Genomic DNA, 15934 nt, shown 5'->3' with positions numbered 1-15934 from the left:
TGTGGATAGAATGGGAAGAAGATAAACAGAAGTGAAAAGGGGTAGAACTGCCTGGATTTGAACAGTAATTAGTGTCATTGGCAATGATGATGGAGGAACCGGATCAGAACTCTACCATGACTGGCAGTGATGTTGAACCATTTCATTACTGTTCACATCGAGTTGCCTTCTGGCTTTTTGGAAGGGCGTAGGGGGCATAATGACGTCTAGGAGTTTTCCAATTTAACCAATGCAATCTTAGCACCAAGACATTTGGAATATTGTTTTCCTTGTATACCAGGCATTGAGCTCAGCTATGTCTATGCTGCTGTCAAGAAATACCCTTTAAAACTTAGTTCCTTTGGGCACATCTTGGATCTAAACATCCTAGTGACAGCTCAGTGGGAAGGAGGAGAATAGGGCATGAGGCTAGGTCTGGTGTGAGTGGATTGGGAGAGTGATCACATCAAGGCTCATTCAGCAAAGTTGGTATGAGGGGCTCTAAGGCCCAAAGTGTTAACCTCTGAATGAGATTCTAGTAGTTTGGAATGCTCTGAAAGGTGAATATTGTGTTATTTTTCAATCACTTATTTCTTCAACAAATATTTACTGAATTCCTTTGTATTTTTTAAAAATTTAAATGGCTTACGTGTTGCTGCACCGTATACACATGCTTATTCATCTGATGCTTCGTATTAGTGTTTTTAAGGTAGTTCACATTTTTAAAAGATGCAGAGAGTAGAAATACCCTGTTGTTGTTGACTTTTTGACATCTCTGATTATGAAGGCTTCAAGACGGTCACCGGTTATTATGATGGGGATGGCCTCCCTACTTAATTAAGTTGTTCTTTTGTGTTTCTTGGAATGTGCAGATGGGTGATGCAGAGGATAGCATACTGGGCCTGGAGGCAGGAAGACCTGAGTTCAAATTTGACCTCAGACTAGGTATGTGTGTCATTGAAATGCCATTTGCCTCGGTTTTCTCATCTGTAGAAAGGGGTTCATGCTAGCACCCACCCAATGGGGTTGTTACAAAGATCAAAGGAGATAACAATTGTAGAACACCTCACACATACTAAGTGCTGTAGAGATGCTAGCTAAAATTCATCTTTCCATGTTCCCCCCATTATTTTTGGGGTAGCTCTTCTCCAAAATCTTTGAGTAATCAGAGTCAGAGAATGTTGAGGTTGGAAGGGTCCTGGGAGGCTGTCCAGAGTAACCTTCTGTGTCTATAGAGGATAGTTGAGAATGGAAGCACTTGCTCATGGTCACACCATGAGTCACCTGAGCAGGTGGGGCTGGAAGGTGTCTCAGGACTCCTCGGTCAGTGCTGCAGGACATCGCCATTGCCCTTCTACGGTCTCTGTCCCTGTAGAAGAAAGCATTTAGACTCATAGTGAGCTAGAGCAGTGATTATTAGTTTCTTACTCTCAGAGTACAAGAGGCACTAAAATAGGTTTTCTGCCCTGCTGGGTTTCAACTCTGACAATTGCCAGGCATCTCCCATGTCATTTTGCTTAAGAAAAGTTCTCTTGTGTTGGGCTAGGAAGGACAAGATATCAGGAAGGAAAATTTGGGGAGAAATGACTGTCCCCCCCACTTATCACTTTCTTTGGGGGGCAGTAGAAGCAAGTGGCTCTTCTAAACCTGCCCCTTATCCCCATCTCCTCTTGGCAAGAGGGTGGGGCTGACTTTGTAAGACCACTCACTTACCACGGCTGGTAGGTGCTACTCCTGGATATTGGCTGAGAGGTTGAAGGATAGCAACCTCCTTGTGAACTCTGGAGTCCAATTGGACACATTCATCTCCTTGGAGGGTAAATTAAGTCAGCCCTCTTCCCTGATGGCTTCAGAGTGACAAGACCAGGCAGAGGAAGAGACTGTCACGCCACACGGATGGCAGCAGCAGTGACTGGCTCACAAAATCGAGCACTATGTATTGCCAGCAGCAGCAAATAGGAGCATCTCCGCTCTGGGTTTATGACGCTGATGTGTTGGGAGTTTGTGCTAATCTCTACCTGAGACTTAAAGAGGCCTGGAAGAAGAATTGGGTGGGTCACTAATGCAAAGCACATTTAAAGGAAGGTCATCATGGGACTGCATAAGTCACTCATCTGCCCCGGGATTCAGTTTCTCCATCTGTAAAATGGAGAGGGGGAGGAGTGGGATTGGATTTGGAGGAGGATTCTAGCTCTGCTTCTAGGTCCCCATGACTTTGGCACAAGGAAGAGAGAGGCCATGGTTCTGTCTGTATCACTGCTATGGGAAGGACACGAGCAGGCCCTGGACCTGGGCAGGATAATAACAGCTCGTATTTATAGAGTGCTGTAACTTCTTTATTTAATTCGATTCTCATTATAGCCTTCTAAGGTCAGGGCTATTATTATCCCGTTTTACAGATGAGGAAAAGGGATGAAGTAACTTTCCTGGGGTCACACAATTGGTATGTGACCGAGGCAGAATTCAAACCCAGGTCTTCCTGAGCACCGTAACCACTGTGCTCCTCTGCCTCATAGAACCCAAGCCTACAGCATGATCAAGAGGAGGAAAGGATCAATGACCAGCAAGAGAGTGATGCCAAGGTTAGAGGTAGGTAGGTGGTGCAGTGGATGGAGGCCTGGCCTGGAGTCAGGATGATCTGAGTTTAAATATGGCCTCAGAGAGTTACTAGCCATGTGACCCTGGGCAAGTCACTTAATCTATGTGTGCCTCAGTCTCCTCATTTGTAAAATGGGGATAATAATAGCACTGTCCCCCACCTCGGAGTTATTGTGAGGCTATATTAGATCATACTACCTCCCAGGGTTGTTGAGAAGATCAAATGAGGTCGTCATTCTAAATTAGCTTAGCCCAGTGCCTGGCCCACAGTAGGTGCTACGTAAACCTCAGCTATTGTGCCAAGCTTCCCTCCCTTCCCCCAGTTTGTGGGAGTGAAGCTCGTTCTTTCCCTTGTAAACTCAACCTCACCTGCCTCCTACATCCCAGCCCATTTCTTCCCTTAGAATTTGTTTTTTTCCCATATTTCTCTAGCCATTTTATATTTATCAGGATTTATATAATGACTCTGGAGATGGACTGGACAGCTCTACCCCCTTTCTCAATTCTTTCATTACAGACACACTCACACATTTACACATAAACTCACACACAAACTCTCACAAACACTCACACCCACACACAGACTTACCCCCCTCACACACATACACACACATAAATACACTCATACATGCTCACATACCCCCTAACACATACATACGTACACACTCACACACACATATACTCATACATACTCACAGATACTCCCACACCCACTAACACCCCCACACACATATACACACTCACATAAATACATTCATACCCCCTCACACATATAAAAATATTCATACATGCTCACATACTCACACACACATAAATATACTCATATACACTCACATACCCCCTAACACATACATACGTACACACACTCACATACACATATACAAATGTTCACTCTCACTCTCACACACACATATACTCATACATACTCACAGACACTCCCACACCCACTCACACCTCCACACACACATACACACTCACATACCCCCTCACACATATAAAAATATTCATACATGCTCACACACTCACACACTCATACACACACACAAATGCTTACCCTCACCTTTACACACATTCCTTACACACAGAGACACACTCACCCACACCCGAATACACACACTTGCATATACACTTACACACACACAAGTAGTCACACATACATGTCACACACACACGCAGGACTTTGGGACCAGAGAGGTCATTCAGTCCTAACTCCTCATTTTACAGATGAAGCCTAAACCCACAGAGGTTCCTTGACTTGCCCCAGGATACACTGGGAGGGGACCCAGGTTCTCCTGCCTCTCAATCTCCTGCCTTGTTGATGGCTGAAGAAGAGTCTTCCCCTGGGTCACTGTCTGAGGGCTGATCTTCCCTCTCCTTTACCTCTGCTCAACTACTGGGGATCTCGGTTATCACCTTTACTTGGATGACACCCAAGTTGATCTTCGCTTGACCCCGAGTTCTAGTTCTCCACCTGCCTGTGGCATTTTCTATCACCTTTTCAAACTCAGGGGTTCTGACACCAATCTTAGGGCCTTTCCCAGATCAGTTTTCTTCAAGGCCTTGTGACTTCCATCACTCCATCAGTCAATTTATTAAGCGCCTATTTCCCTAGTGAACTGCTTCGATCCTAACTAGTCTCCCCCCCAACCCCCGCTGCCCCACATAGATTTAGAGCTGAAATGGACCTCAGAGGTCTAACCCTCTCATGATAGATGGGGAAACTGAGGCTCAGATAGAAGTGACTCGCTCAAGGTTGCAGGGATGATAAGCAGCAAAGGGGAGAGGATGGGGGGCTTGATCCCAGGTCCTCTGATTCCAAATCCAGTCTTTTCTGCAATCCACCATGCTGTAGCTACATCCCGTTTGACAGTAAAGAGAATCAACGTTGAGATGCTGGTTGGTTTTCCCAAGGCCTAGTGAGAGCCTGCCTGGCATGGAGTTGAGCTCCTGTCTCCTGGTCCTCCTCTCAGTATTCTCCCCCATGATTTCCAGGAGTCCTCTCCTGGCTTCCACCCTTAAGCAAGTGCAAATAGCCTTCTCTCCTTACTTCCCCTATCACAGCATCTCTGGTGTTTCCCACTCTACAGTTGTAGGTGATTCCCCCAAAGGACTTTCCCACTGGATTGGGGCAAAGAGGATGAGCGATGGCAGCCACTGAGATTTTAGCCAGCAGGGTGTGCTTTCTCTGTCTCTCCCTTTCTGCGTCTCTCTTTGTCTCTCTGTGTCTTTGCCTCTGTGTCTGTCTGTCTCAGTTCAAGCGTGCTGTGTCCAGCTCCCCTGAGAGGCCCAGGCCACATCCAACAGGATATGTTCTCTCCCTCCCTGCTCTATGTAATAGGCTGGTGCCACCACACTGAGTAAATATTGCATCTTACCCTGGAAAGCCAGTGACACTTTCTGGTGGTCCTTCTCATGGTTTTTTGAGGATTTCTTTTTTGGGGGGAGGGGGCAAGATCTGAAAACTGTTCCTTTATTCCCAAGACAAAGCTACATTGTGTGGAAGAAATCATCCCTAACCTGTGGAAGAAAGGTAAATGGCAGTGAGGTAAGGCACTGGTAAGTGCCTAATAAAACACAGAGCTGATTGGCAGCCCACAAACAGGTCTGGTGATGGGGGAGTATCTCCACTTGAAGATGGAATGGCTCCTTGGCTCAGTTCCCTCTGCCCTCCTACCTTTGAAACGACACCCTGGCTTTAGGTCCGGTTGGGGAGGGGCTGGGCCAGAAAGCCACCTGGGAATACAAGTCCCTATTTTCCTATAGCGTCTTCTTTCGGAAAATTAATTGGGCCCCACTAAAAATGGACCGTTGTTCAAGTTTGTCTCATTTCAGAAAACTGAAAGAGCCCTCCTGGAAGAAGCTGGGAGGGCATGTGAAAGACCTCATTGTCTCGTGCCCGCTTCCTTTAAGGGCAAATCTGGCAGGGCCGCCAGTTCCATTGCCAAGAGAAAATGAGCACATATACTGAGGCTTACTTTCTGCCAGAAAAAGTAAAGGGAGCTGGCAACAGTTGGCTCTTGTGAAGGTCCCAAGTCCCATGGCAGGGAAAGGAACATATTTCATATCCTGTTGCCCACATCTGTTTCTGGATAAATGGTGGCCGTCTGGTGATGCCCATGAGGAAAGGAGGAAAGCTCTCACCTGGAAAAGTCATCATGTTCTTTGCCAAATGGAGGATGAGGGCGATGGTGACAGGGACGGGCCAGGGCATTACTAGCATCTCTGGCTTGGCTACATGGAGGAATCAGCTCATCATTAATACCTAGAATGGATAAAGCATTTTAAAGTTTACAAAGTACTTACCAATATTATCTCATTTGATCTTTGCAGTGACCCTGGAGGGCAGAGGCAATTATTATCTCCATTTTAGAGGTGAGAAAACTGAGGTTCACACAGCTAGTTTGTGAGCCTATGACTCAACTTTGTCTTTGAGTGCCCTGGTGACCTTGAACAAGACACCTCACGTTTCTGGGTCTCAGTTTCCTTATTTGTAAAGTGAGGAGAGAGTCTGTCTATGAAAATAGTACAGTCCAATCCAACAGGAAGATGCAGTCTCAACTATCATCTATCTGTCTATCATCTATCATCTATCTATCTATCATCTATCATCTATCTAACATCTATTTATTTCTATTTGTCGATCTGTTTATTTATCTATATATGTCAATTCATCTATATATCTATCTGTTTATCTAATTATCATTTATCTAATTATCTATTTATCTGTTTATCTACCTATTCAGGAATCTATCCGTCCATTTATTTCTCTATCTATCCATCTTTCTGTCATCTATTCATTTATCAATCATTCTGTTTGTTTATCTGTTTATCTATCTACCTACCTATTTGTCACGGTCCTCTTTGAGAACGAGGGACAAACACAACAACCGGCCTCAAATCATATTGAATTCAGGGTTTGTTTCTTTCTCAAAAAAAAAAAAAAAGCACACATATACATATGTACACACATACATGCACACACATGTACATATATGTGCAACCACGCATATATGCACATACATATACACACATATACATGTAGTACCTTGTGGGTCAACATTAGGAACCAAGTGATTCATACAAAATCAGTCTTGTATCCAGCAGTCGCTGGGTGGGGTTTCTTTATGCCTTACAGGACAATGTCATTGGAAAGGACCCTGGACAGGGTTAGTCCAGCTGGGGCCCCAAGGGCTCTGTGACTTGGTCAAGGTGACATAACTAATCGGTGGAAGAGGCAGGGTTAGGACTCGAGTCTCTTGCCTTCCAGATCTGCAATCTTCCCTAGGCTACTCAACCTGTGTTAGCAGTAGGTGTTTGCTGTGCTTGATGGGACCATGGGGGTCGCGGAGGCTTAGGACTCTGGCAGTGAGACTGAGGAAGGTGGGGCTGTTGAGGGGTGGGCTATGGTTTGCCTAGATCTGACTCAGAGTCATCTGGATTTCTTGATGTTTCCTCCTCTGCCTTTGTAATTGCTTACATATCTCCCCGTGTGCGATTCTGCCTTTTTCTTGGTCATGCCTTGGAGCAAGCCAAACCAGACCTGTGATTTCATCGATGGAGGGGACAGAACACCACCTGGTCTCCCTTTCATTGTCTCTAAGAACGCACCAAGCCACTGAGAGGTTTGGTGACTGCTCAGGGACACACAGCCTTGCTTGATCCTGGCTTATGTTCCCTGTACCCCGGTCACGCTTTCTCTCCTCATTTTTAACGACCTTGTCTAACACCAAGGCATTCCAGACATCCGCCCTTAAGATAACCTTCATCAATCAATCAATCAATCAACAAGCATTGATGAAGGGTCAGAGACTGTGGATACCGAGACAAAAGTAAATCAGGCCCTGCCTTCAAAGAGCTGACATTCTCTCAGGGGAAGTGGGATAACATGTACCTATGGAGTTATAGGTAAAATCTATAGAAAATAATAAAAGGCAATTTTGGAGGGCAGGACAGCCATAGTTGGGAGGCCTGGAAAAGGCTCCACTGAGGAGGTAGTACATGAAGGGATTGTGAGAGGTGGGAAGGAGGGAGTGTTAGGCAATGGGCACAGCCCATGCAAACACACAGAGATGGGAGATGGAGTGGTGAGTGTGAGGAACAGCAAGAAAACAAGCTTAGCTGGATTGAAGACTGTGTGAAGGGGAGTCATGTCTAACAAGGCTGTAAAAGCCATCTAGAGCAAGACTTTAAAATCAAATGGAGGGTTTTGCTTTTGAGTCTGGAGGTAATGGGGAACCCCTGGAAAAGTGGTGATGCCAATCCAAAGCATGCGAGCCCCTCGGTGTGTGCTTGTGGACACATGCCCCTTGTTACAAGTCCAGGTCCTCCAAGCTCTCTACCGTCAGTCTGGGCTCTGCTATTTCAGAGATCCATGTGAGATTCCCCTTTACATAGTTCATGGTGCCTTTGCTCAGCCCCAGCGAGGCTATCCTTTGGGGATGGATGTGAGGCTTAGGGTCCCATCAGGAATCCTTCTCAGGAAGAGGAGGCCTATGGACAACCTATGGGTAGCCTCCTGTACCAGTACTTTGGACCAGTGACCATGAAAGAGCTCACACATCTTGGCAAAGCTCTCTCCAGTTCCACCCTTGAATTCTTTCTAACATCTTGAGTGGCTGCTTCTAATCCTGTGGAGCTCAAGACAGTGCATTTAACCATCAGGAGTAGTCATTGACAGCTGTTTGTCTAAATTCTTCTGGGGTATCTGACTTTACAGCTTCTTCTGTAAGATTAACGTTGACTCTTACATTCTTAATTCCACTTTGTGTCTCATGATAGCTTCCTACCTTGGGTATATTTGGAGATCTGTTCACCACTGAAAACCCTGTGGATCCTAGTCCCTGAGATTGTTAGCTGTAACTAGAGAAGCAATGTGTCATAATGGATAGAAAGGTGCCTTGGGAATCTGGAAGGCCTGGGTTCAGATCCTCCTTCTGAAAAATCTCTGAACCTTTCGGTGCCCTGGCTTGGCAGCTTGCTAAAGCCATTCAGTGAAGAGAAGGCACCAAACTGAATGGGTGAAGAGGATTTCCCGATGATGAATGAAATGACATGAGGCCATCCCTGTTTTCTATCTTAACATCAAGTGGCATTTTGAGGTTTGAAAGGAGCGCTTTTATGTATTGTCTTTATTGGATCTTCAAGATACTTGTGTGAGGAAGGAGCAATGATGACGCTGATGAGCTATGGGATGAAGCAGGTAGGGACTGAGAGAAGTTAAATTGTCCTAGTTACATAGTTAGGTTAGTAGCTATCTGAGGAAGGATTTGAACTCAGGACTTCTTGACTCCAGGTCATCACATCACCTCTCATGTAAATACCTTATATAGTCATTTACAAGGACTTTTGGAGTCCTTGCAAGATGCTTTTGCATTCTTTTAAATATATATGTGTGTGTGTGTGTATGTGTGTGTGTGTATGTGTGTGTGTATGTGTGTGTATGTGTGTGTGTATGTGTATGTGTGTGTGTGTGTATGTGTGTGTGTATGTGTATGTGTGTGTGTATGTGTGTGTATGTGTGTGTGTATGTGTGTGTGTGTGTATGTGTATGTGTGTGTGTGTATGTGTGTGTGTATGTGTGTGTATGTGTGTGTGTATGTGTGTGTGTGTGTATGTGTGTGTGTTTGTGTGTGTATGTGTGTGTGTATGTGTGTGTATGTGTGTGTATGTGTATGTGTGTGTGTGTATGTGTGTGTGTATGTGTGTGTGTGTATGTGTATGTGTGTATGTGTGTGTATGTGTGTGTGTGTATGTGTGTGTGTATGTGTGTGTGTGTATGTGTGTGTGTATGTGTATGTGTGTATGTGTGTGTGTGTATGTGTGTGTGTATGTGTGTGTGTGTATGTGTGTGTGTGTATGTGTGTGTGTTTGTATATATATAGTTTATATATGTTTGTCTTGTTTTAATTATATATTAATTGTATTATATATAAATTATGCGTAAATTAATTATATATTAAAACTATATGTATACATATATATATATCTGTTTTGTTTTAAGTAGCCAAGATGCACCGTCTCCTCCCCCCCACTCCCAATGAAGAACACAAGAAAAACAAAACCGATTACAAACGTAAGATAAATCAAAACGGATTTCCACATTGGCCGTGTTCTACAAGATATTTGTCTCGTTCTGCCTCTGTATGGAGCAGATTTTCTCATTAGCCTTCTGGAATCCTAGTTGGTCATTATACTGATAAGAGGTCAGCACAATATTATCCTTTCATATTTATTTTCCATAACTTGTTCATTTCTCCTCCAATTTGTGAATGCTCCTACAGATTCCCATCCTTTACCACCTCAAAAAGAGCTACAAAGATTTTCTGCATATCCTTAGAGTTTGTTTTATTTAGAATACATCCCCTCCTTAATTTGCCTTCTTTCTAATTCTCCTTTCTTCTTTTTCTCTCTTACTTCCTGTTGAGTGAAATGGATTTTTGTGCCAATTGCGTGTGTGTGTGCGTGTGTGCGCGTGTGTGTGTCTGTATATATTCTTCTTTCTTTTGACCCATTCAGATGAGATTGATGTTCAGGTGTCAGCCACTTTCCCTACCCCATCCTTCTTTCTCTAGATATCTACTTGTGCACTCTCATTTTGTGAAATTGTTTTCCCTAACCTTCCTTTCTCTTCCCTCCCAGTGTTTTTCTCTTCCTTGTTCTTTCTGTCCTTTTCTTAAGACCATCCAGACATAACAGAATTCCTCCCATTTCTTCTGTAGTTCGGCTCCCTCTATGACCCCTGAAAATGATAAAGCTCAGAGGGACATGTGTCCTTTCCCCATACTTGAACACACTCAGCTTATCCTCAGACAGTCCTTTGTCAATGTCCACATTTACCTTTCTATGTTTCCCTTCATTCTAGTGTGTGAATTTCAGTTTTTCTAAAACTCTGGTTTTTTCATCAGGAATGCTTGGAAGTCCTCTATTTCATTAAAAATCCATTTTATCTCCTGTAGGATTATACTCAGTTTTGCTGGGTAGGTTATTCTTGGCTGTAAATCGCTGTCATTTGCCACCTGGCCTATTGTATTCCAAACTTTCTCCTCCTTTATAGTTGTGGCTGCTAAATCATGTGTGATCCTCACTATGGATCCTCAATACTTGACTTCTTTCTGCCTACTTGCAGTATTTTTCTCTGAGGCTCTGGATGTTGATAATAATATCCAGGGAGTTCTCACTCTTTCAAGAGCTGACTGGTGGATCCTTTTTCCACTCACTTTGCCTTGTAGTTCTAAGAGATCTGGATGATTTTCTTCTAAGATTTCTTGAAATAAGACATCTAGGTTCTTTTTTGGGTCATGTTGCTCAGATGGTCCAATATCTCAATTTTTTTTTCTTTCTGATCTGTTTTCCAGGTTAGTTGTTTTTGCTGTGTGATACTTTACACTTTCTTCCATTTTCTTCCCCAGGTTTTCGACTTTGTTTTAATCTTTCTTGTTGCCACCTGGAGTCATTGGCTTCTGTTTAGTACATTCTAATTGTCAGGGAGTTTGTTGGTTGGCAAGTTTTTGTCCTTGTTGTGCCAAGCTCTTAATTCCCTTTCCAATTCTTTCATCCATAGCTCTCATTTCTTCTCCATTTTGCCTTAAGACTTATTCCATTTAGAAAAAAAATTAAATTGTTAAAAAAAAGAACCTTTTGCTTCATCTCTTCCAGGAATTCTGGTTGAATTTGTACAGTCTGTGTTTTACTCTGAGGCTTTGATTGTAAATGTTTTGGAGTTTTTCTCTTCTTCTGTGTTTGTATTTTGAGTGTCCCTGACACAATAATAGCGTGGTGTGGTTCTTTTTTGTTTGCCATTCCTCTAGCCTACTTCCTGACTTGGACTTGATATAGAACTGCTCTAAGCCTTCCTTCTGGAGGGAAGGTCTGACTGGTCATGTTGCTGTTTTGTTGGGGTAGTGAGTATTGTATTATTACAAAATCTCAGGGATGGGCTGGGGACCTGCAAGTTCCTGACTTGGGTTTGGGTCTGTACAAGTTTAGGGCTCTGCTAGATTTGACTTCTGTCACTTAGCTAGAAAGCTCTGCTGATTCTAAGTGGCAGAATTATAGGCTTCCCTTTGGTGTGGAATTCCGGCCATGGCTACTCCTCTGGGCTGGATGCTAAGAGTGAGACCCTGGTCTGAACTTGGGGTGTGAATCACACCATTACTGAATTTCCTGCTTTCTCTGTACACTGGCCAGAGCCCCCCTATCACCTACCATGGGTAGGTACATGGATCCCCTTCTCATTCCATTCTGGCTCTTGGGTCCAGGATTGGGTAGTGGGGAACAAAACTGCCAGTTGGCACCTGTCCCCATTGCAGTGCCTTGGTATGGATCTGGGGATGCCCTAGTATGGGTCTAGGGTCTCCTCTTGTGTTGATATGAAGCTGGAGTGCTCTACTGGCCATGCTCCTGCCCCTATCCTGTCTTCAGTGTCTGCAAAGCTCGCTGTCTGTCTCCCTGTGCTGCCCAAGGCCAGACAAGGGACTCATTGCAACTTTTTCTGCATTTCTCCATCAGGTTTTGATCTGGTGTATTTGTCAAGATTCAGGTAATGAGTTAATTTTATGAGTGGTTCAATTAACACAGTCTTATTGTTATTGTTGTTTTTGTCCTTCATTCTGGAAGAGGACTATGACATCAAGATGATGACATGACTTGCAGTTGACTTTGATTTGAGTCAGGGAGGGCTGGGTGAGGTCACCAGCCTTACTTTCTTCTCCTGAGCCATCTGGGTCCAGCGGCCTGATGGTATTCATCAGGACAACTGGAGGTAGCCTAGAATGCAATGGGAGACCCTGGCCCTCTCAGGCTAAGTCTTATCACCTTCTCACTTTGAGTGAGAAACACCCATTCAATAAATAGACTTCTTTAAGTTACTCAAAGGGATGGCCCCTTTAATAAAAAAAACAAAAATAAAAATAATCAGACTGGGAGGGGAAGACCCTCAGGGTTCCTTGGTTAAAGAGAAACAATTACTATTTAGTTATTTCATTCACTCTGGGCTAGATGGGCAGGGACTTGTTGTCCAGTCTATGAGCTTGAGAGTGAATTGGGTTGAAGGCTTGATCTTTGTAAATCTGTTCGCAGGAGTTGTGAACCAGAGCTCAGCTCCATTGCTTCCATCTTCTGCTCTGCCAGCTTGGTCCTACTCCTGTACGTGGGCTCTCGACGGCTTGAGGCTGGCTGCTTAGGTCTTGTGACTCAAGGTTGGAAGAAAGAGGAGACACTCCTAGAGTACAAAGCACTTAACAAAAGAGGTTTCCTTAATAACAACATGGAAAGATATTTAACAATTGGGGATAACTCTCCTTGGCCCTGCATTTGTCACAAAGCCATTGAATCAGAAGGGTTATGTTTGACTTTCAAGGTAGTGGGAATTCTATAAGCTACCCATTCCTGGATTCTTTCTTTGTGTCTTTGGCAACTGGGAGTCTACAACAATGATTTGATACTTGGTCTTCTGGACCAACTAAATCTCTAGGACAATTTTATTACATTTTGAGGAAAAAAAATTATTACTTTTTATTCATTTATTAATCCATTAATAAATTATTTATTAATCACTTTTATTATCAATAAATTAATTATTAATTCATTAATTATTAAAAATTTATTATTTTTTATTATTATTTAAGAGTTATTTTCTTTTAAAATTTTCTTCACATTTTTTCCTAGCTACCTTTTTTGTCATTTTCTATAATGTATTATCTCATGACAGATGTTTCATTCTTCCCTCCCTCCTCCTTCCATCTCGCTTTCCTTCCTTCTTTCCCTCTTTCTTTTCTTCCTTCCTTCCTTCCTTCCTCCTCCTCTTCCTCCTCCTCCTCCTCCTTCTTCTCCTTCTCCTCTTACTCTTCCTCTTCATCCCCTCTCTCCTTCATGTACCAAAATATGAAACTCCATTCATTGCATACCATTCCTTAGTGTCTAATGCACAGAAGTTTCCTCTTGCAGTCCCTTTTGTCTGCCTGGCAACACAGGTGGTCTGATTCCCCAAATGGTAGAGCTTGCAGGGACATTGGAGATGGTAGAACCAAGCTCCTCTCTTGATGGATTTCCCTCTGTAGGTCAGCAGCTGCTGCCAATAGATGTCTTGGGGGTACCAGCCTCTCTCTGAAGTCAAGTTCCCAGAGGCAGCCCAGACTTGGAGGATTCTCTTTCCTAGTCTGGGCCTATACCAGGAATAGAAAGCAAAGTGTGTGCGTGGAGGGGGGGAGGGGAGGAGGAGGAGGAGGAGAAGGAGGTAGAGAAGTTAGTCTCCCTCCTCAAATTACACCTATCCTGCATCTAGGTCCAGGCTGTGTCTTCTAGTAGATAGTAAGATCCCTGAGGGCAGGCAGTGTTTTATTTTGGTCTTTGTCTCTCAGTACCATGCACACAGTAGGTGTTTAATGAGTGTTTCTCTAATTGAACTGAGGACAAGGCAGTTTGGTGAGAGCAGGGGAGCTCTAGAAGGTGACTAGGTGATGCCTGTTTTGGGTTCTTCTGTGCTGGGAACATCCTTAGAAGGAGACAAGGACTTGGGGATTGGGTTGTAAGTTGTTTGAGGTCTTTGGCTCAGAATACATTCATGGCCTGGCCAGTGGTGACTGTCACAAAATTAGGGAATTATACCCCATGACTATGGCTCCAGAGTTTCCCCTCGATATTGTGAGCCTGTACTAGTGGACAGAGGCTCCGCTTACCCCCAAAGGTCCCCTAAACTTGACTTACAATGGAAAGTGGAAAATTCCAGGAAAATTGCATTTCCTGTAAAGTGGGCTGTTTCTCGTTTCAAAGAAATAGTTGCCACAATTTGATTCCATTCGATGGCCTGCTTAAATAATTGTTGACGATTAATTAGTTCATTGTTAACTCAAATACATGTGGGATGGGTTACTTGTAAATCTAAACCTTTAGTTAGCATGGGGGAAAAGTGGAGATTATAATTGTAGGCTATGTGACCCAGCCCTGGCATTCCTGGGAAAATGCTGTTTGTCACAGACACTTTCCCTGCACGAACAAAGAAGAAATCTGGAAAAGAATTGGAGCCTCTCTCCAGACCTGAGGTGGGGAGGATGCTACTCCGCCTCCCTCCTTCTGTCAATTGATGGAGAGAAGGAAGAGTCGTGGGTGTTGGTGTCAGACAAACGTTCTTGAGTCAGACGGAGGTTGGCCATGACTCCTATTTTAAAGGTAGAACTTGGCTTTTAAAAATAGCCCGACGTTAAAATAAGGCAATTCCCTGTGAAAGAGGATAGGCCTTTTTTTGTGGAGCAGAATAGAGGGAGACAATGTGGCACCAATCTGGGAGTGTCTTTGAGTGACATTTTGGCTGCTTGGGAATACAGGAAAATAGGCGTCTGAGAGGATGGGGGAGTGGCTCCTTGGGATGACTATATTTGCCCTGTGTGTGTCTGAAGCAGATTCGAGAAATCTCCAAGTGTGGGGGCTGGCAGGGTGGGAGCCTCTGCTGGTGATCCCTATTAGGAGGGGAGTTTGGAAAGACCCAAGTACCCACAGAATTTGGCTCAATCCATCAGGTAACTGACAAGCATTCAGGATCCCAGGTCTTGAGCTGGGATGGACCTCAGAGACCATTTCATGCAGCTCCCTCAGAAGAAATGGACCTAGGGAGGAGAGGGGGATTGCCAACGTCATCTGGGTAGGAGGCAAGATTTGACCCCATGTCCTCTGCCTCCAGAACTAGTTTTTGCTCTACTTTTCTGGGCAGCTAGGTGGAGCCATAGTGCACAGAGTGCCAAGCCTAAAGTCAGGAAAACTCATTTTCCTGAGTTCAAATCTGGCCTCAGACACTGACCTTTGTGCAAGTTATTAACCTTGTTTGCCTCAGTTTCCTCATCTTTAAAATGAGCTGGAGAAAGAAATGGCAAACCAATCCAGTATCTTTGCTAAGAAAACCCCAAATGACTGAACAATGACTGAACACTGTCAACCTACTATAAACGTTGGAAGGAAGGGCTTGGTGTTGTTGATATAAATAAAAAAAAAAATGAAACTTCCCATTCCCTCAAGGAGCAGTGCTCTAGTAGGGTGGATTTGTATAGAAAGCGTTCCAATATAGAGTGTTCTAATAGGGGAGCATATGAAGACTATCTATAAGACAAATGGAAAGTAATTAGGGAAGGAGAGAATGAAAAGCTGGGGATCAGGAAAGAAAGGAAAGAGCTTGAGCTGAGTTGCGAAGGGAGTGACTCAGAATTCTAAATCTGTGTTCAGGATTTGTGTTTCCTTTTTTTTTATTTTTAGGAGGCAGCTAGGTGGTACAGTGGATAGAGTGCTGAACATGGAGTCAGGAAGACTTGAATTCAGATCCTACCTTAAATGTTTACTAGCTGTGTAACCCTTGGCAAGTCATTTACTATTT

General features: G+C 43.9%; 1 long non-coding RNA gene across 1 annotated transcript; it reads left to right on the top strand.

Annotated features, from left to right (window-relative positions):
• Positions 1–11392: 11392 nt before the first annotated feature.
• Positions 11393–13087, top strand: LOC140531080 (uncharacterized). Its single transcript, XR_011976264.1, has 3 exons — positions 11393–11477; positions 12085–12115; positions 12655–13087. It is a non-coding gene; the product is annotated as an uncharacterized lncRNA (long non-coding RNA).
• Positions 13088–15934: the final 2847 nt, after the last annotated feature.

The sequence above is a fragment of the Notamacropus eugenii genome, chromosome 3, assembly GCF_028372415.1.
Source record: "Notamacropus eugenii isolate mMacEug1 chromosome 3, mMacEug1.pri_v2, whole genome shotgun sequence".
Lineage (NCBI taxonomy): Eukaryota > Metazoa > Chordata > Mammalia > Diprotodontia > Macropodidae > Notamacropus > Notamacropus eugenii.
This window is presented reverse-complemented; position numbering and strand designations above follow the sequence as displayed.